The sequence below is a fragment of the Lichenostomus cassidix genome, chromosome 4, assembly GCF_008360975.1.
Source record: "Lichenostomus cassidix isolate B80296 chromosome 4, HeHo_3.0, whole genome shotgun sequence".
NCBI classification, from domain to species: Eukaryota; Metazoa; Chordata; class Aves; order Passeriformes; family Meliphagidae; genus Lichenostomus; species Lichenostomus cassidix.
Window position 1 is genome coordinate 13,060,978 of NC_139484.1, and position 19,910 is coordinate 13,080,887.

Here is a 19,910-nt window from a genome sequence, read left to right on the forward strand (position 1 = left end):
TCTATTGAAACTTTTAATAAACCTATTAGATAGCACCCTAAATCAAAGTGAAGTTATATCAATATGGCTTCTGTTCTTTCTTAGTGGTTGGTCTAATTGATCATGGTTTTGTGGTGTTTCTCTTTTGACTTCTGTTTTATGCCCAACCAAGAATTTCAAGGGTACACAGAAGGCTGTTTGGTTTCAGGTAGGAGCTATACTAAAAGTGCTGCAGTGAGTGATTCTGCTCTAAGGATATAATGCCTATATAAAGTACAAGTAAAGCATACCAGAGACATGGCTGCAAAATAAAAGTATGAGTAGATAGCCTGCTATTACATATGTCTGACTAACTGAAGCTTTGTTTCATTGTTTGAAAGTTACTCTGGGAGAGCTGTAAGTTTACTTGGAAGTTTACAGGATGGAGGAGAATTTGAGGGTCATTGAGTTGACTTGTTTTGAGCAAAAGATGAAGGCTTTTTCTTTCTGCTCTTTTAAAGCAGAGTATGCAGCAAAATCGGTGCTTAATTGCTAATTTCTTACTTCCTTTTTAATGTATGATGTACTGAAAGATCTTGCCAGGGCTATGGAGCCTTTCTTCAGCTGTTAAGGCAGGTGCTTTACTGAGGTTTTGATCTTTGTGATAACTTATTTAGTCACTGGCAGTGAAGCTTCAGTTGAATCTGCCTGATGAAGGCACTGAAGTGTCTGTGTGCTAAAGTAGACTTGAACACTTTCCTTGCACATTTGGTCAGAAATGTGTCAGAAGGAGCATATCAGACTATGCCAAAAATGTCTGGGTCATTATTATGGCTGTTTAATAGAAACACTTAGAGTAGACATCTATATCTAAAGGTACTGTGCCTTCAGGATTGATCATTAACCAGGATAGCTGGTGAATGTGGAGAGAGCTGTTAAGGCTGTTTGTGTGCTGGTTTCAGTGGATTCTCGTGTAACTGGTTGCTTTTCCTGACTCAGCAGGTGTGCAGAGTAAGTCAGGTTTGTTTAATAGGTCCATTGATAATAGAATAAAGCAGTCCCTGCCTGTTTTCCAGCCTACAGCTTCAGCTAATCAGCAATGATGCTTGCATGCATGGGAATGTAAAGATGAATCAGCTTCCTGAGTGGTGACTGCATGGGTAATTTGGGAGCACAGCAGCCAGGCTTGCTCCAAGGAGTGTCACTGGGAAATACTGGTAGTGCTGCCCTTTTGTAAAGAGCATTGAGATTAACCTGAGTGCTGTTTTGAGAAGTACATTGTATTGGGTTTGTTTCATTTCACTACAAGACTGACCAGAGTATTATTTAGGATAACAGCATTTTGTTCATCTGAAAAAGCAATTGATAGGGTTTTTTTGTATGGCCTCAGGTTTTTGAGCCTGAACCTATTTAAGCAGCTAGGAAACTTGTGTTGTAGTGTGAAAACTGCAGGCAGGTTGATTTGAGGCTCTTGGCTGCTCATGTAACGATTGCAACATTTCTAGAAGACTTGAGAGGAAATTAGCTGGCATGGTTGCTTTATCAAACATACAGCCCATGCCTTTAATTCATTGTTAGAGGAAGCAAATGACTATGAACCTTGTTTTCTCCAGCTAGGAAATCACTTTGTGCTGCATACTAATGTTCTTCTGGTTATAATGGTGTAGTTTGTGTGCTAAGGGAGAAAGCTGAGAGCTCTCCATTCTGCGTATTAATATAACAGCCACAGGCTCAGGAGAGAACAAAGCAGTAAATGTTGAAGTATCTCGTATTGGTGCAAAATATTCAGTGTCATTAAACTCCCCTCTAAAGGGGTGGCTGTTCTCAATGTGTGGTTTTAGTAAGCCTGGGAAGACTAGAGAGTAAATGTGTAAAGCATCTATGCAGAAGTGGGTTTATGTGGTACAAAACTAGCAGAGCAAGGAAAGACACCAGAAATTGCTATGTTAGGTGTGTAAGAATGTGCCAAAATACAGCCTGTGAAGATGGAGCAGATGAGGAATATGTGTGTATTGGCAGCTTTTGGGTTTGTAGTGTAAGTCTTGGGCTGTGCAATGCTTCTCATTGTCACTTCTTGTTTGTCCTGCTGTGCTGTCACTGTTTTGTGTATCAAGTTGTCTCTAGCTCAGGAAACTTAACTTTAATATTAACCCAAATTCTGGAAGCTGGGGTAGTGGCTTTTAGCCAAGCTTGGAGTGAGCTCAAAACTTCCATCCTCCCTAATGGAATCCTTTCTTACTAAATTGCTTGGAAAAAGTACTCTGGACTCCATTCTGGGACCTTTACTAAATGCAGAAAAACCCCTGAAACATTGCATTTCACTCTGAAAGTGACATGGATCTTCACTTTGATACGTGACCTCCATGTTTCCAAGAGGCTTTATTTTTGAGTCTAGGCCTGATGGTTTTAAAACTAGTTTTTAAGAACATCCTGCATTCAAGTACTCTACCAAACAGTTGAGCTTGATAGGTAAAACCATAAAGCTTTCAGGCTGCCTGGCACTTAACTTTTAGATGACTTTGCCCTCTTAAAAACAGTGGTTTCTTCAAAATTTTTTTGTGAATAGGTTTTACTTAGGTCTTGAAATAATTTTTTAATGCAGAATTTGTGCCTTTTCCCATTGGGCAAGAAACAGGCTAATGGCAATGACGTGACCAGTAAGGAAATAGGTATAACTATTTCACTTTGAGACATTTCATAGCTGTCCATCTAAATTCTTTGGAGGCAGAAGTGTGGAGTACATTAGCAAGCAGTGTGGATCCAGTCCTGTAGAATGCATCTGCTGGACCTCTCCATCATTGCTTCAGAGCTCCAGAAGCTGTTCAATCTCAAAGGCTTGCCATTTTTGATCTCGTTGTGGGACACCCATTCACTGCAGCTGCTTGAACAGATTTTCTGCCTTTTAGCTCTTAAAAGTTTTGTATTCTGCCAGAATTTGTTTTCACGTGTCTGGTTCTAGCACTGCAACAAAGCCTTTAATAAGCACTTAAACTCCTTCCCCTGTGATAAAACCATGGTCACTCCTCTCCTTGCCTGGTGACTGCCTGGCACTTTCCCAAAAGGCTATGGAAATTTCTCCTAGCTTTTCTGTTTTGAAATAAAGCAGGTTCTGATGTCCAGAGCTAAATGTGAATTATGGCTGTGCACATGATGATCGTTATGCTCCCCAGCATTAACTTGTTATTTTGTGTGATGCCTTAAATGTAAAAACATCCTAGCCTGTTGGTATCAGTCTGCCTGCTAACCAAATGTAACTCTTTTTTTTTTTTTATTTTTTATTCCCTGCTAGTACTGAGCGTGTGACAAGCTTAGCTGTGAATTTGTGGGGTTTATGACTGCGTGGGGTTTATGACTGCCTATGCTTTTCTTGTCTCCATTTTTCTAAATCCAGATGCTTTTCAAGCCTTACTAAAACATGTTTAATAAAGGGAAAAATTACACTGAGTCTAGTCACTGCTTTTTTAGTCACTGTGATACCATGGAGAATTCCAGGTGTTGCTAAACCCAGATAAAGACCGTATGTGACTTTGGCATAATAATCTGCTTATGGGATTTCTTTTTTTTTATCTCTAGCCATGTAAGTATGATAACAGTGAAAATGATACTTGAAAGTGTGTGTGAATATATCGTATATAAAGCAAAAATGACTCATCTATTTTTTCAAAGTAGAAAACTGTTTTGTTATTTCTAAAAGGTCTTTGACTTTCTGTAATGAATAATTGGATTTTGCATAAAATAGGTAGTTTAGATCAATCTTTTTTCCTATGTTGTGCCTATTAATGTTATCAGAGAGTTGGAGCCAACCTCATAGGTAAGGTTTGGCATTCTTTGAAGTAAAGCTAGTTTTTGAGCCTTATCTTCCTCCGTATGTACAGGGTAGTTTATCCTAGTGCATCTCACCCTGAGCCGTACAAATACGCAGAAACTATAACGGGAAATTGGAAGGTACTACTTTATTTCTGTAGTTTGAATGAAAATAAAGTTTCTGAGGAACTAATGTCTGAGTTTCTTGACTCTGTATGGGATGTAGATAAACGCAGATCAAAGATGAACGAGTATGAACTCCTCTGAAATGTGCACTCGCTCTGCAGTTGGGAGCTTGTGTGTAGCTGGGGCTCCTGCAGCTCCCTCACACATCAGCCTCCTTCCAAACAGAACTGCTGTAACACGATTACAAAATCACTGCTGACTGCTCTGCTATGGTGTTTGCCAGCTTCCCCAGTCAGAAGGAGTAGTCCAAACACTGTGTAGTGGCATCAGCCAGCTGGGAATTGCATGTGAACTCCTCATGGAAGCTCCTGTTGTGCCACTGCAGTGACGTTAAAAAGGGGGAGACAGCACTGGGAACTTGCAGGAGGACTTTGGTCTGCCTGTGCTGTCAGCACCAGAAAGAAGCTGTAGATGTATCATTGCACAGCTCTGCACTTCAGTGCCAGAGGGGTTTTCAGATACAAGAGTAGATGTTTGACTTGGCTGTAAATTGATTTTACTACGTGCCCTCAGTTCATACTGGGTGTTTGAAGTGGGAATGCTCCTGCATAGTGAGGAAGTGGTGACTACCAGTGTCAAGAGGTAGACATGCTGCTGCAGATTTTCTCTGGACCTGGAAAATTCATCCTTGAATTCATTCCCTAAAAGTGAGGGAGAAATTTTCAGGTTGACATCTGGGGACAGATGCATTCCAGGTTGAAAAAGAAAAAGCAAGGTGTCTTAAGTGTTTCTTACTTCATCAATGGAAGTGTCCTTCCCTGTACACACCAGCTAGGGTGGGCAGGGAGAGGGTTGATTATTTTTTCCCCCTCAGGCCATGAGGGTTTTTCAAAGGTCATTTGGGGAGAAATAACAAGTGATGGCTAGATTCAAGCACTGACAGTTTAATGGAATTTTAAGGTAAATTCCTCATCCAAGGTTCAAGTATTCCTTTAATTATTGCTCAAGTAGCCCTAAATCTTCAGTGTTACTCAAAGTTTGTGCATGTGACTAGGCCACATGAATGTCTGATTTTGTCTTCATTAAACTGGTGATTTACCAATGTTTTGTGGGGGTTGTAACAGTGGTGCAAAGTAGTCATAAGCTGTAACATTAGTAACTGTTTGGGCAATGTACTGCAGGAAAATTGTTTGGGTATGGATGACTTTTTAAGCAATAGATGACTCACACATGAAATGTGAAAATGATGCAAAGGGAAGAATTCTATTTTTTAACAGATTTGATGCTGTTTCTTGGTAGATGTGGTGCTGTCCAACTGTCCCTGCCCAGCTGCGTGCAGCTGTCTGAAGGGACACGTGGGCTGAGGCAGCTCTTGGCAGCTGGGAGCTGGTTCTCTTCTCTGAGCTTTAGCTGGGGGTGCTATCAGTTCTCTCCAGTAAGCTCCAGGACTGGGAGATGAGGTTTTCATTTCTGCCCTCTGACATAATCTCCTCCAGCTGTACTCATACAGTGCTCCTGGTTCTGTGCATTTGATGTTGCACTAACCCTGCCCCTAGTATGGGTATTCATGTGAAATTCTAGGTGTTCTGTCAGAAGAGGATTAGTTCTGGATTGAACACAACCCAACCAACATTTCCTCTTCTGTGCTCTTAAGGCTACCATTTAATTGCAGTAGGAGTTGTATGGTTTAGGGTCATCTCTACATAAATTACCTTGAGGAAACTCCATCCTACTCCTTGCCTTTAGAGTTTTTCTAGGTTTGAACAAGAGAGACTCAGCTCTTTGGAAATGCTGGAGTATAGATACACCTTGGTTATAAAGTAACAAAGCTTGACCTATGGCCTCGGTGTGCCTTCCTGCCCCCTAAAGGAAGCACTGACTGGAATTTGCAGCAGAATTGGCATGTGTCAGGAAGGGAATAAAATGCCTTGGAAGCATGAGATGTTTGCAGTATCATTTGCTGGCTGTGCTGTTGTTGCCAAATACTGTGCCTTGCAGTGCTGGGTCTAGAGTTTGTAAAGAGGATTGTACAGGTCTTAACTATGTTTGGGAATACTTCTGCCTTAAAATCCTGCTTTCTTTCCTGTGTTGTGTCAGTTTTGAGAGGCTTTACTTTTGCCATTTTATAGCAGTTTCTGTGGACTTCCCTAGCATTGCTGAGCTGTGCTCAGTGGTAATTATTATTGGTGCTGTTAGAATGCTAACATTGTGCAACAGTTCTGGAGCACCGTGTTGGTTAATGTACCTGCATGCTGGCTGCAGCTGGGCTTGGTTTACTTGGAGTAGAAGATATTCCTAGCTGCCTGGTGCATTTATGTAGGGTTGGTTTGAGGGGTTTTATTTCCAAAGCTGAGCTGTAACCTTAAAATGGAGATTGCATATAGTAATGGTAGCCTTTCAGTAGTGTCCATCAGTGTTTCCATGGAGAGGGGGTGACCAGCAGCAGAGGGAGGAGCATCCTCACAGGAATGTGCCAGAGCACAGTGAAACTGTTACTCAAAAGCAACTGAACTGCTGGGACAGTGAAACAGCTTCTCCTGGATCTGAGACAGTCAAGCTAAAATGCTGTTAAAATCTGTAGGTTTTATCCTAAATGTTATAGTTGCTCCTTTCCAGCTGCTCTGTGAGGTTACTGCTGTGCACGTATCAGTTTTATTGGTTGCTTATCTTAACACAATGTTTTAGGTTTTTCCAGTTCACCCCATGCTGCTCCCTTACTACAGCAGACAGAAATTGGAGTTTCTGAAATGGTTTTGTTGGACAGGGGAGCTCATACTTTCCAGTTTGTAGTCTGAGCTCTCCCTTGAGAAAATTGACAGTAAAGGCCTTTTAACTGCAGAAGACTAAGTGGGGAAGAACACAAGCTTGCAGTTCTGTGCAGCAAAGTCCCTGTGTAAATATCAGTGCTCAACCAGACAAGAAAAGAGAGACTTTTGCTCTCTGGATGGGGTTTGCCATAGCATCAATCCAATGTTCAGCTCAGGTGTTAGCAGAAGGCTCAGGGGTGACATGAAAGTAAGAAAGGCAGAGAAAAGTTTCTGTCACTTCCTGATTGTCTGCCAAAGTCCATCCTGGTCGTCATGTTTGTGTGGGGAGTGCTGGGTAGGAAATACAACCTTGGGCTTCCCTACCTGTCTTCTATCTCTGTGATATTTTACAGAAAAAGAATTCAGTTGAGTTTGGCCCTTGTAGAAAGGGAAACAATCCAGATAAGCTGCTACTTACATCTTCTGTTTCTGTCATCTAGTGAGACCTAGCAATTTGGGGTTTTTTTACAAATTTTAGTGAACACTGAGGACTGAGTTCTTGTTTTCCAGTAACTTCAGCCCTGTGGCATTTAGTCCATTGTGTTCTTGCCACATTGTTACCCATGGAGACAATAGTCATTGACAGCTTAGAAAACTTGGTTTGTTGGTTTGTTTGGTTTTTTTCCCCTTTCTGCAAAGTTTTGGGTTTTGTTTTGGGTTGGTTTTTTTTTTTTTTTGCTTTGTCATTAAGTAACATGGGGACAATCTATTGTGGTCTAGATTTTACTGCAGAGGCTCTAAAAAGAGACAGGGATAGGACTGTGTGGATTAAGAACTTTACCCTGGAAAAAGGAACTCTTCAGTGACACAGAACTGGCAGATACTGGAAAGATCTAGCTGGATAACGTGCTCCCATAGGGAGATGACATGCCAGAGGCACAGGGAAGAACAGCTCCAGTCCAGCTGTGCTGCAAACTTCCTCTCTGACTGCAGTGCCATCCCTGGCTTTTAGGCACCCTCCTTGCTCTGTTTTGTGCGAGGCTGCTGTGCTGAGGGAATGTGGCCACACATCTCCCTGCAGCAGGCTGCGGATCACACACACAGCAGAGTTTGGGAGCTTCACCAGGTGTGTGTGTTGTTTCCAGCTCTGGAAAGGTTGAACAGCTGGGCCTGTTCCCACCTCCTTCCAGGCCGAAACGATCGGCTGCTAACTCACATACTTGCAAGGGCACGTTTTCCAGGTGCTGCCTCCAGCAGCCATCTGCCCTCAAGCAGTAATGAGATGGTTGTGTAAAAAACTCCAAGCGGTGAACATGTGGAAGGAGACATTTTGCAGTGCAGCAGTAGGCAGCATATCCCGAATGGAACTGCAGTAAAAAGAGACACAAACCAGCAGTGCCTTGCTGTTTCCCAGCTCTGGGGAATTTCCCAGCTCTGTCGCTGCCTAGATTAGAAAGGTAACTCATAAATCATGGTGTATGTTTTTGAAAAGGTTGATAGCTGTTTTCAGCATGCACTTTGATGTGACTGTTGTTCTCCCTTTGCTGTAGAAGGACAAAAATGTGACATTGATTCTTAGCTATTACTATGAGTTGTGGTACAAGTAGGAAAAATTACTTATGTGTAACTGTAACACGGAACTGGGCTGACAGGAACTTGTGTTCTGTGGACTAAAATGTCACTAAAAGTGGATATGCTCTACTTTTCTCCATGTGGTAAAATCCAGGACTTGTTTATTCTCTGGAGGCAGTTTAAAAACCAAAATTTTCCCCCGAATGCAGGAGTTTCATTATTGCTAATAAAGCTTTAAAGATACTTTATTACTTGGAGCTTTCCATGCAGAAAATTGCTTTTCTGGCTCACTTGAGAGCCAGGAGCTCTGCTGTTTGCCTTCCTTTGGCACATACTGTGCTCTCAACCATGCTAACTTTAAACTTGGGGCTGACAGCCAGTGTGTCCCACTGACTTGGTTAAAATATTTTCTGGACTTTGTGTCCTTTTTCCAACAGTGGCCAGTGACAGATGATTAGGAAACAGCTTAAAGAATGAAAGATCCACAGTGTGATTTTTTCCTTTGGGACACCTTGTCCACTTTTGGCTAAAGACTGTGCACCTAGACTGCCACATTTCATAGTTCCTGACTGATCTGTCTCCATCAATATGGCAAGTCCCTTTCTGAAAGAATTTATAATACTGTTTTCTGAAGTTGACACAGCAGCTGAATTTCCAGCATAGCAATGCATTGCAAGAAGGCACTTCCATGTGTGTCATTGTAGCTTCCCACAAAAAATTCAGATGGAGCCTCCCCTTTTGATTCAGTCTGGTGGCAAGACATGTCAGAACTACCACTTAACAAAACAGGAGGGGGGATACCTTTGCTTTAGATTTTTTTTTTTTTTAACTGTGCGCTCTGCAAGTCCTGTTTGCAATTTAGTTTGCATATTTTTGGGGGGTTTCAGGTGTTGAGTACTGGAAACCTTGTTATCAATTTAATATCTTCCACCTAGGGCCACGCAAACCATACAGTTATGTTATATAAATAAAAGTCTTGTAGTTTAGCCAAAAATGCCGTAAAAATAATGGAATTACAGAAGCAGAAAATCTGATTTCAAATTTTTTAAAAAAGAGCAGCTTCTGATAATTAGTACAACTTTTCCAAAATAGTACTATCCACCCCTCTCTAAGGCTGCCTCACCTTATCATGAGGACCAGGGTTGTTTCAAATGCAAGCACCCTGATAATAGTTAAATCTCTAAGCCCAGCTGTCACTTGGCAGAGCTGTCTGTAGGTCCTGTGTGATTTTCACTTCGCTGATGCTCTGAGTCCTCTTGCAGTTAAAAGTAATCAAATGCCAAGGTGTATTTTTGCAAAAGAACCTTCTCTGCCACACTCTGGCCTCGTGTGTTGCTGTTTTCAAACAGCCCCATGGGTTCCTGATGACTTCAGGAATCTCGAGACCTAACAAATGAAACAGCCACAAACAAAAAACAGCCTAATCTCCTCACTCAGGCATTTTGCCACGGAAAGTCAGCGTTCTGTGGCTCAACACTGTCACACAGGAGAGGCACTGAGGGAGAGATGACTCATTGTCACCTAAACTCATCGTTCTCTGTCGTGCTGAGGGAGCTTTGTGCATTGCCCTCCCTCTGGGCTCTGCAGATCAGGACCCACTGCAGCATTCCCATGGGAGCACATCCCTGGGTGAGCACAGCCCTGTCTCTTCATGTTGCCTTCCAGGGTCCCTCCTCCACTGAAATAAAAGCTTTACAGTCTTTTGAGCTAGCTACAGTAGCTCTTTGGTTTAAAGCTGACCTTCGAGGGAATAAATGCTGTCAGCCACATCTACTTTGTGCTGTTTGAAGAAAGGCTGAAGTGAGAGCAATGTTTTGAGAAGGTCCTGATTATTTTTTTCTTTATTTTCTATTCTGCTGGTTCTTTATGACCTGATTAAGATCCTGTCTATCCTGGATGACAGAATGGCTGACTTGGAAATGTAGCTGAAGTATGAACTGACAAGAGCAAAACTTGGATCTGCTTGAGAGGAAGGGTTTTGTGGTTTTGGTTTTTTATTTTTTCCTTTGGTAATTCAAGAATAATTAATTCATGATGAAGCTTGCAAAAAGGAAGGAACTACCCTTACTGATAAATACCAATACGTATAAAACCCTCACTCTCATAGGTATTAACTTTGCTTTTTAGGGAATTTGACCTGTTAGTGGAACCTGAATTTCAGGTTTCTGAATTTCAGAGTTTCCATGTTGAGAGAGTCTGTGTCTGCAAAGGAGTAAAAGCCTGACCTTGATGTAATTGCTACAACTGTTCTGTGTAGAACTGTTAATTTTTCTCTGCCAAAGAAATGTCTTACCAGATTTGATGTATCACGTTGCCTCCTGAAAAACTTAACTCCTTTCTAGACAAATTTAGTTGAAGATAAAAATGGTTCTAAAACCAATTGTGCATTATGTGTAAACAAGTTTTAGCAGTAAAGGGAGCTAAATGAATATCCCTCATCTTACCTCCATAAAATTAACTTTCATGCATATCTACTGTAATTTATTGATAAAAATTTTCTTAAGCTCACAAAAGTACCAGACAGTCCACATAATAACTTCTAGAAGATAAATTTTCTACTGTCTGAGAGTAAGGGGATACAAATCTTTCAAGAACTGATAGAAAATAAGCTCAAATAATACAGAATTCCAGCCATAACCTACTTTGCTTTGAAAAAATATGGAGGGGGAGAAGATGGTAAGATCTACACATACATCAAGTTTGCATTTTATTTTAGTCCTCAGATTTAACTGAGGCAACTGTATTTGTTACAGATTATCTTGATGTAATGCACAGGCTGTGTTTGGTGCCTTTACCTTAGATAAAGTTTCTGGAGAGAGCTGTAATGCAGCTGTGAGCTCTGTGCACAAGGTTGAGAAGCTCAGTGTGAAAACTGGGTATTGGTGGTGCTGCTGAGTGGTGCTGACACAGCAGCCTGGGCAGCTTTAATGAAGGTGCAGAGTGGAACAGGACATCTCTCTGAGCACTGGGGTGAGACAGCAAGTCCTGCAGGCACTGCTGGTGCTCAGTCTGCTCCTTGCTGAACCTGCTGAGCCTCTCAGCTGACAGCAAGGGGAAGAGCTTGGCTGCTGATCTTCAGGTTTCTGCTACTGTAATTAGGGCTTTGGCTCTTTGACTCAGTGCAGAGCATCGTAAAGCAATCTGAACAGTTCCTTTGCTGTCAGATGTCACTAATGGTGTAACCAAATTTTGGCTTCAAGCATGGGTCTCAAAGTGTGACTTTATCCCTTTCCTCAGATGTGATTAGGCACTCTTGCAGTGGAGGCTGCCAAGGGACTGTGGGAACATATATGAAATACTATTTACATGTGAGTTAACTGAATGGATGAACTTCCTTCTTGTAACCAGCTGGGTTAAAACTCAATCATGCATATGGAAAGCCAATGGAAAAGGGGAAATCATAAGACATAAGACATGAAATAATAAGACAAAAGTCTTTTCTCCCCCAATCAATCACTTGTGGTGTCTGCCACAGGATGTCCTTTTGCTAGTGTATGTCTGCCATAGGAAATGGCTCCTTGGAAAAGTTGCATAATGATAGATGTTCTTCATCATGAGGTCGGTTTACCTCAGGGGGAAGGATGTCCTTCCTGTTCTCTGGCTTTATGGACATACATTTGTTTGGGGAAAAAGAATGTGTTATTTGTATGTGGTAGTTCATATCCTGTCAGGGACAGAGCTGTTTGTCCTTGCAGTATGAGTCACACTGGTCTAAGCAATGCATGATGCCACTCAGTTGTTTATTCCTGTTAGCTCCTGTTCAAAATAAAGCTGGCTTTCTCTCTCACCTACCTTGCATTAGTTATCTTGCCTTAGATGGTATGAACTAAGATCACTCCTTTTCTCACAATCAAGGATGAAACCCACTTTTAAAGTGCACGTGAATCCTGCCAGCTCTTCCAGCTCTGGTTTGCAGTTGCTGTCAGTTATTATTTTGTCAAAGCTGAGGTTTCAAACTCACCTGTCTGTCTGACACTGTGAGGCTTCCCTTTGGATATATTAATTGGATCTGACTTTAGTTTTATTTACCACTAGGCTTGTTTTACTGTTCCAAGTAAGGGCTGGCCCCTTCCTAGAGCAGAATGTGGGGTATTTGTCAGAAAGAGACAGCTTTAAGGCTGCCAGATAACCTGACCAGCCTGCTCCTCTATAAACAATTTTGTGGGCTCTGCTGATGCTGATAAAGCAACTGCACTGGAGATGATTGGAAGATGCTGGTATCTGCAGGGGAGCAGGCTAGTACTGCTCCAGCATATGACTACTCTTCAAGAAGAGAACTTTTAAACTTATGAACATTTCTAATTCTTGTTGCTGATGATGGCACCCATCCTAAGTTTTCCTGCTGTCAGTGTATGTCATCAAGCCCCAGATGCTCATTGTTTTTTTGTCATAAAACTCCCTGCATTGGTTCACAGGCCCACATGAAACTCTCTGTGGCTCTTTGCAACAAACCAAACCATTACAAACCCCTTCCAGACCGGTCTGGGTGATGCTTATCAAAGTGTTACTGATATAGATCTTGCCTGTATGAGAAAAGGTGTCTACCCCTGGAATGAGATAGCAGGATTCATGGAACTGCTGGTTAACTCTGTTCAGTCTGTATCTGAAATTGATTTTAAGCCTTGCAGGATTAGTATAAGCTTTTTCAGTTAGGGATTATAGACCTATGTGGACATGCAGGTGCAATTTTGCTAGTTAAAAATTGTATTGAAGATTAGATTCTACGTGACTCAGGTATTTTAAGAGTGCCATTCAACCCTGCACAGGTAGGCCAAATTTATCTGGTATGCATCTGTGCTGAAAACTCTGAGAAAGAAGAGTGGTTTTCTTATGATGACAGCAATAGAGAAGTGATGGCTTTAGGTTAAACCTATCAGATTTCACCCCTGCAGGGAGGGTAAGGAGAGCAACACCTTCATGCTTCCAGCAAACCATACAAATAGAAAAGCAAAGACTACAAAGAGGCTGAAGGGAGAATCTGGGTGTAAGGAAGAGATGGCTCAGACAGAAGCACTGTCTCCTGCAAATATTTGCTGTGGCAAAGCATGGGAAGGCATAAAAGCATTCTGAAAATTTGAGTATTTGCATCTGCAGAAAGAGAGAAGGGAACGAAAGTGCAGATATTGCTTTCTTTTCCTCTGGCTCAGTTGCCAGAGGGCCAGAAGAGGTAATGGCTGCAGCTGAAGCTGCTACCTTCCCCTGTCTCCAGGGCATGTGGGCAACCTAGCAGTCCTCTTGCATTGCTTTCATTTTGGTGCAGCTCAGCACCTTGCACCAAATTCTTTTAGAAGATCTGTGGACTGTTATTGCCTGCCCTGGCCTTTCCATGTGTAAATTTTGCAGGAGAAATGGGCCAGTTTTGCTTGATGTGACTTTGCTGTCTGCTGCCTTTAAATCAGCTTCAAGTGCTATGAGACTCAAGTGGTGGCAGCTGGGAGACTGCTTAGCTTCAAGCATGGCTGGAGTTGTTCTGTGACCTGAAGAAAAAGGTGACTGCATTTTACTCTCTGGGAGCCAGAATGCCATGAATTAAGGGCAATGGAAAATAGGTATGTGGGAGGAAGCCCTTACTCAAACAGTTAATACACCTAAATGTGAAGAAAGAGGATTTGGTGTCAAAGTACATCTGTTGCCTGTGGTTTGATGCAGACAGCATGACATGTATTGCTAAACCTTTGTTCCAGCTGTCATAGGCACCTAAGTTTCCATGATTTTTTTATTGGCTGCTGCTTTTGAAATTTACTGCTTCTGACATGCAGGAATATTTCTTTCAAAGTGTGACTGAGCCTGCAGGATGAGGGTGTTGATAGCACAGAGGTGACCACGCTGTGCTGAGAGTTTAGTCCAGCAGAATTTCAGCTCCTGGTTGCAATTACAGTTAGGATGAAAGAGGATCAAATTGGACAGCTCTCATCAAGTCCTCTGATTTGTAGTTTCTGAAGGGATTCTTGTCTTAGTCTACTCTTCTTTGCTATATAAAGGAAAACATATATTTTTCCCTTTGTATTTAGGAAGCAGGCATGGATTAGACTTACTAAGCAGTAATCAGCTTTCACTGGTTTAAAATTAACTAAAACAGAACTAGTCTTTTTCTCTCTCAGCTGGTGACAGTAGGGGACAGAAGGTGTCTGGAAGAGGTGGTTCAGGCTTTTGTGGCACTCTGAAGAGAGGTGTCACCTGCAGCAAGCCCTTTCTATTGCCAGAGGCATGGTGCCATGTCCACCCTGGATGCATTTTCCTGGCCTGTCTTCCCACCTGCCAGGATGGCTGTGTGAGAGAGGTGAAGTCTGCACTGTGTGGGGAGGGAGGCATAGGTGTTACCTGGTGGTGATGGGAATGCATGTCTCCACCATGGCTGGTAGAGAACCAGCAACAGCAGGTGTCCTATTATCCACTACCCTCAACCTGTTCCCCTGTCAAGAATGTCCTTCCCTTTCCTATTTTGTGCTGGCAGTGAAATATTTATTCTGAGTTGTAACTGAAAAAGGCATGTGGGGGATTTTAAACTCCTGCCTCTTGCTGCAGGTAAGGACACCAAGTGGCCTTTGCTACCTTCTCTTTCTTTGCTCTCTCACTCTCATGCTTAGAGCTTCACTCTGTATGATAGAGGATGCTGCACTGCAGCTGCACTGAGTGTTCCTTGGTCCATGGGCAGGGATGTCACCCACCACACCAGAGTGCACAGGGCCCATCCAGCCTGGCCTTGAATGGGGCCTCCCAGGAACAGGGCATCCAGGCTGCTCTGGGCAGCCTGTCCCAGTGCCTCAGCACCCTCTCAGTAAAGAACTTCTTCCTAATATCTAATTTAAATCTCTTTTCCTTTAGTTTAAAACTGTTGCCCCATCTCCTATCATTCTCTGTCCATGTTCTTGTATATGACCTGACCCTTTGTCATTGTGTCCTTCTAGCTCTGTGTAGCCCTGTTTGTACCCCTGCCAATGGGCTCCATGTTCCCAGCATTGCTGCTTTGTGCACTGAGGATGTTTGATTTTACTTTATCTTCTCTAATTAAGTGGTTTTATTTTGAATTTGTGTTTGGGTGTGGTTTTTTTTAACAAGCCCACTTGCCTGGAACTGCATAGTGTATGTAACTTCAGTGTGTATCTTCAGACTTACATCATGCTGGGTTTTGTTTTCTTTTTATCTTTTTTTTTTTTTTATTTTGGCAGAACAGCAGCTAAAGTTTTCTGTCTTCCACTATTGAGCAACTGGGGCAATGACCTCCTCCTGAAATCACAATTGTGCTCCATTTTCTGTGCTAAAGCAGGAAAGGTGTAATAGTTCACAGCATAGCACAGAGCTGTGCTACACTTCCCATTTTCGGTTTCTTCTGTTGGCCAAGTCATGCTGGGAGATGTAACTTAAGGCTAAAAATCCTCCACAGGCTGTGGAAGGCCTATCTGTGTGTCAAGCATCTTTACATCTCCTCTTAGGCAGCACTGAATTGGAGAAGGCTATTTTCCTTTTCTAGCATTAGGGGGAGCATAGCTGTTAAGAGAGAAATTACATGATTGGAAAAAAAAATAAAGTCACAAACTGAAAACACTAGTTCTGAACCTTATGAGTCCAATTTAAACCCTGTCCCTACACAATGACCTGTTTATAATCTCAGTGCCACCAGTAACAAAGCTTCTGCAGGCACTGAAGGTTGTTGGACCTTGCTCTCAGGCATCAGGCAAAGAGGAGGAGCAGAAATGGACAGCCTGATAATTTTGCAGTCCCCTAGGAAGAAGCAAATGAAAGTGGGCACTATTAACAATTGTTGAAACCTTGTTTGCCATTCCAGAGGCCTTGCTGACAACATTGTTACAACAGCTATTCACGAATGCTATTATTCCACCAGGGCTGTCTCTGAGAAGTTACATTTTCTAAATTATAATTTCTTGGTTTAGCTTCCAGGGGTATCACTGCTGATTGTACACAGGGCCTTGGATACAGGGGAAAATATTCTTCTCGTGATCTAAGTTCTTGGCTCTGCAAATTAGTTTAGTTTTGCACTTTGGTAGAAACATTGCCCAATAAACTGTGTGGTAAAACCTCTCCACCCCCAGCCAAAATCCCCAAACTCTTACTGATTTTCTCAGAGCTGTGATTTCACTTGTGGGCTCAAAGTTCACAGACTTATGTAATTCCTCTGCTTCTACCTCTACTGTACTGGCTTGTGCTTGCTTCCCCCATTCATGCCAAGTACCTTATTGATCAGTTCCCTTTAAATCCCTAAGGATTCCTGCCTACTCAGCGAGCAAGGCTGGCGGAATCAGTCCCTGTGTGCACAAAATGTACCAGACAATGACATTTAGGCCAAATATTCTATCAAGGATATTATACTTCATAAACTTTTCCACAACTTAGCACCTCCTTTAATCATTGCGTCTCAAGCTAGTCTATTCTGCACACATTCCATTTGCTTCTTTAGGAACATAACAATGTTAGTATCACCTAAAGAAGTCAGGGACAAAGTATTTAAGAAGAGTGGTTCCTTCCAAAGGAAAAGTTTGGGATGTGCAAAGCAGGCATGCCTGGGTGCCAAAAAATGGTACTGCTAGCTGCAGGAAGACTATGCAAGGAGGACAAAGCTTAACTGGCTCATGTGGATGCTTCCTTGGTAATATTACTCAAGAGGAAGTTTTTATGAGACCTGTGGTGTTTGCAGTGCATCCAGAAGTCAGAGAAGGAGAAGAGGGAGAGAGTTGGGAAGGGCCTAAAGAGGGAAGAATCCTTGGAATGATAAGGAAGAAAGCCAGAAAGAAAAAGCCTTTGTAGGTCGCTCTATGAAGGGCCCAAAGGCAACACTTATGCCCTAGAGTGACAGTGCCATGAAAGTTACAACAGAAATCACCAATGGAAAAGGATATTCTTCTTTCCCCCATTGCTTTTTCCTTTTTAAATTTAGTTCAAAAGGATGGCAGGAGCATGAGGCAAAGTGTTATTTGTGTAGCAGGGAAGAGACACATGAGGACATCTGTTTTAAGGAGCTGCTTCAAAAATAAGCAGAGGAGAGGAGTGTGTTTGCAGAGTGCAGCGACCTGCAGAGTAGTGGAAAGTGAGACAGCAGTGGTGCCCTGAGTGCAGAAAGCCCCAAATGTCTACAGGATTGTGTATATTTGTACTCATTGCCAAACCACCCCTCCCTGACCCCTGTGGGTGTTTTACAAATTGAAGGAGGTGCTGTTTCCATGTTTTCTGCCCAAAAGCATTGATCCCTTTTCTGTTGCTCTCCTTCTTGACCCCTTTTCCTTAAGTCAGCAGCTTTTAAATTCCACTTTCAAGTCTTTAAAAAATAACCCTGTTTCAATGAATCTCCAAAACATATGGCAAAGGAATGCAGATTTGGGTACTACTCCATCCCAGAGACGAGGTCTTATTAACAAGGAAGAGAAAGGAGAAGCAGACTGACAGATTTTGCAGCAGGGTGCTCATACCCAGTGTTCTGTCCTAGCTTATTTACAACTGAGTACATGAACAGGCAGCAAACTTGGCCACTGATTTACTGAGATGCTTTATTAAAGTCCATTACACCCCACTTGTTGCTTCAGCTTCCCAGTGGGTAAAGCTGAGAAGTGAAAAGCACAATTTTTATCCTTGTTTTCTTTCTAGAGTCTGTGGTTTCAGACAGCTCTGAAAGTGTTGTGGTGTAGGATTCAATGCAAATATCAGGTGTGATCCATTAGTGAAATGAGAGGGGTAAAGCCAGATGGCATGAGGCGTCCCACTGGGGTGCACAATATCTCAGGCATCAGGCAGTTAATTTCCCATGTTAGCCAGGTAAGAGAGCACATTTGGTAAAGACCAAATGAAAACTGAGCATAATTTCTTCGTGGGAGATTCACCCTTTCCATGGCCAAATACTCCTTAGAAAAGAACTTTGACAAAACATGCATGGTGAATTTGCATCTCTATTTTCTAGTGTTACTTTAGAAAATCAATGGTGAATACCACTTCAAAGTAGCAACCAGATGTTTCCCTGCTGCTTTTTTTAGCTATCCACTGTGAGTAACAGCAACATTTCACAAATAGAAGTGAGAGTTTGATGTGTAGTAGCTGATACCACTCTAAGAGGACACAGCTCTATTTCTTTTCTACACTAGTGGCTGTCAGCAAGTAACACTGAGCTGACTTTGGCTATCCCCTACCTCAAGGGAAGCATTATCCTCTGTGCTCCCTCCAGTAGTGTTTTCTAATAAAGAACAAATGTTTCTGCTAATATCAGCTCATGCTGCAGTAACTAATTGGAACAAAGCTTTGCTTTTGGTTATAAAAGTTCTCACAGCACAAATTTAACTATTTGGAGTTCTACAGAATTATTCCATATTCATCTGGTTATGCCTGGTATAACCATGGCTGCCCTGTGACTGGTGTTTGGTAGCTGAGTGGAACCTGCAAAGTAGCTTCATGTGTCTGTAAACCAAGAAAGTATTGTGCTTTGCACAAAATTTGGTATTTTAAAGCAGTTGAGTAACAGTCAAATTAGCCAAGAAATGAGTTTCCCAAGGGTCACTTAATGTCTAGGCTGCTTATGCTATCCCACTGCATACATCTTCTCAGTGCCCAAGCATGTTGCAAACTAGGCCCTGTAGGACTTGCATCTGACTGCTTTCAAGGAGACTTGGGCTTCTAAGCATCAAGATCACTTTTGGAGTGTGAGCTTTGGCATATTGGGCTGAATTCTGAGAGGTATTCAGGCATTCAAATTGTTTGGGTTTTAAACTTTCCTTGAAGTATTTAATGGTTTACTATTTTGATGGTTTCTTCTGGCTAGGCCAAGGTGAGGCTTTTTTTACTACTTTGTAACCACATACAAGATATAAAACAGTTCACTCTCATTAAGTTCATGGGTGTTTCATTCCAGCTTGGACTCAGCACGTGGCTTTCTTTGTGTAGCTGTTTGATTGTGTCATCCTTGTTTCAGATGTGACAATTTGGTTTAAACCTTTCTTTTCCCTGTGTGAAGTGGGACCCGAGTGCATTGCACCATTTGGTTGTGCATATCCACTGAACATGCTGTTGTCTGCTATGGGATTATGGAAAACTGCCCACATTTTTCCCTGAATGCTGCTGTACAGATGCAGGCAGGGTAGCAGGTATAAGCTCATTAGGACAGAGATGTATTCTGAAAGAGAATAAGCACTGTGAGCAGGCACCTGTGAACAAGTGTGCTTTGTGGTGTAGAACTGACTGACTCCAGGCTCCTCCTTGTCCACCAAGCCAAAGCTGCCCCTGTGTTTGATATGGTCACTGCTCCTGCCACCCTTTCTCCCAGTTTGGCTGCAGGGTCCTATGCACCTTGGCTTGCTCCCTAAATGTCTCACTGCTGCTGAGTCCTGAACCTGTCAAAATCTGGGCAACGTCCCTTTCTCCCTCTCCTGAGCTCACAGAGGCCCTGTGAGCATTGGCTGGAAGGCAGACACCAGCTGCACAGCGGGGTAATTTACCACTAGATGGCTGGACCTCCTGTTTGTCCAGCTCTCACTTTTGTTTCCAGCTCAGTGACCATGCTTAGCCCAGAACAAGGAACTCCTTGTAAGCTCTCTGCCCACCCACTTTATGGCTTAACATTTTTGAACAGCTGACACTTTTAGCAGATTTACCTTCATGATGAATAGCTCAAACTTTTGAGACATACTGACATACTTTTGAGACATACATTTTGAGCTGTGGCAATATTGCCTTTTCCCTGGTCCCGGAATTATGAGGCAGACATGG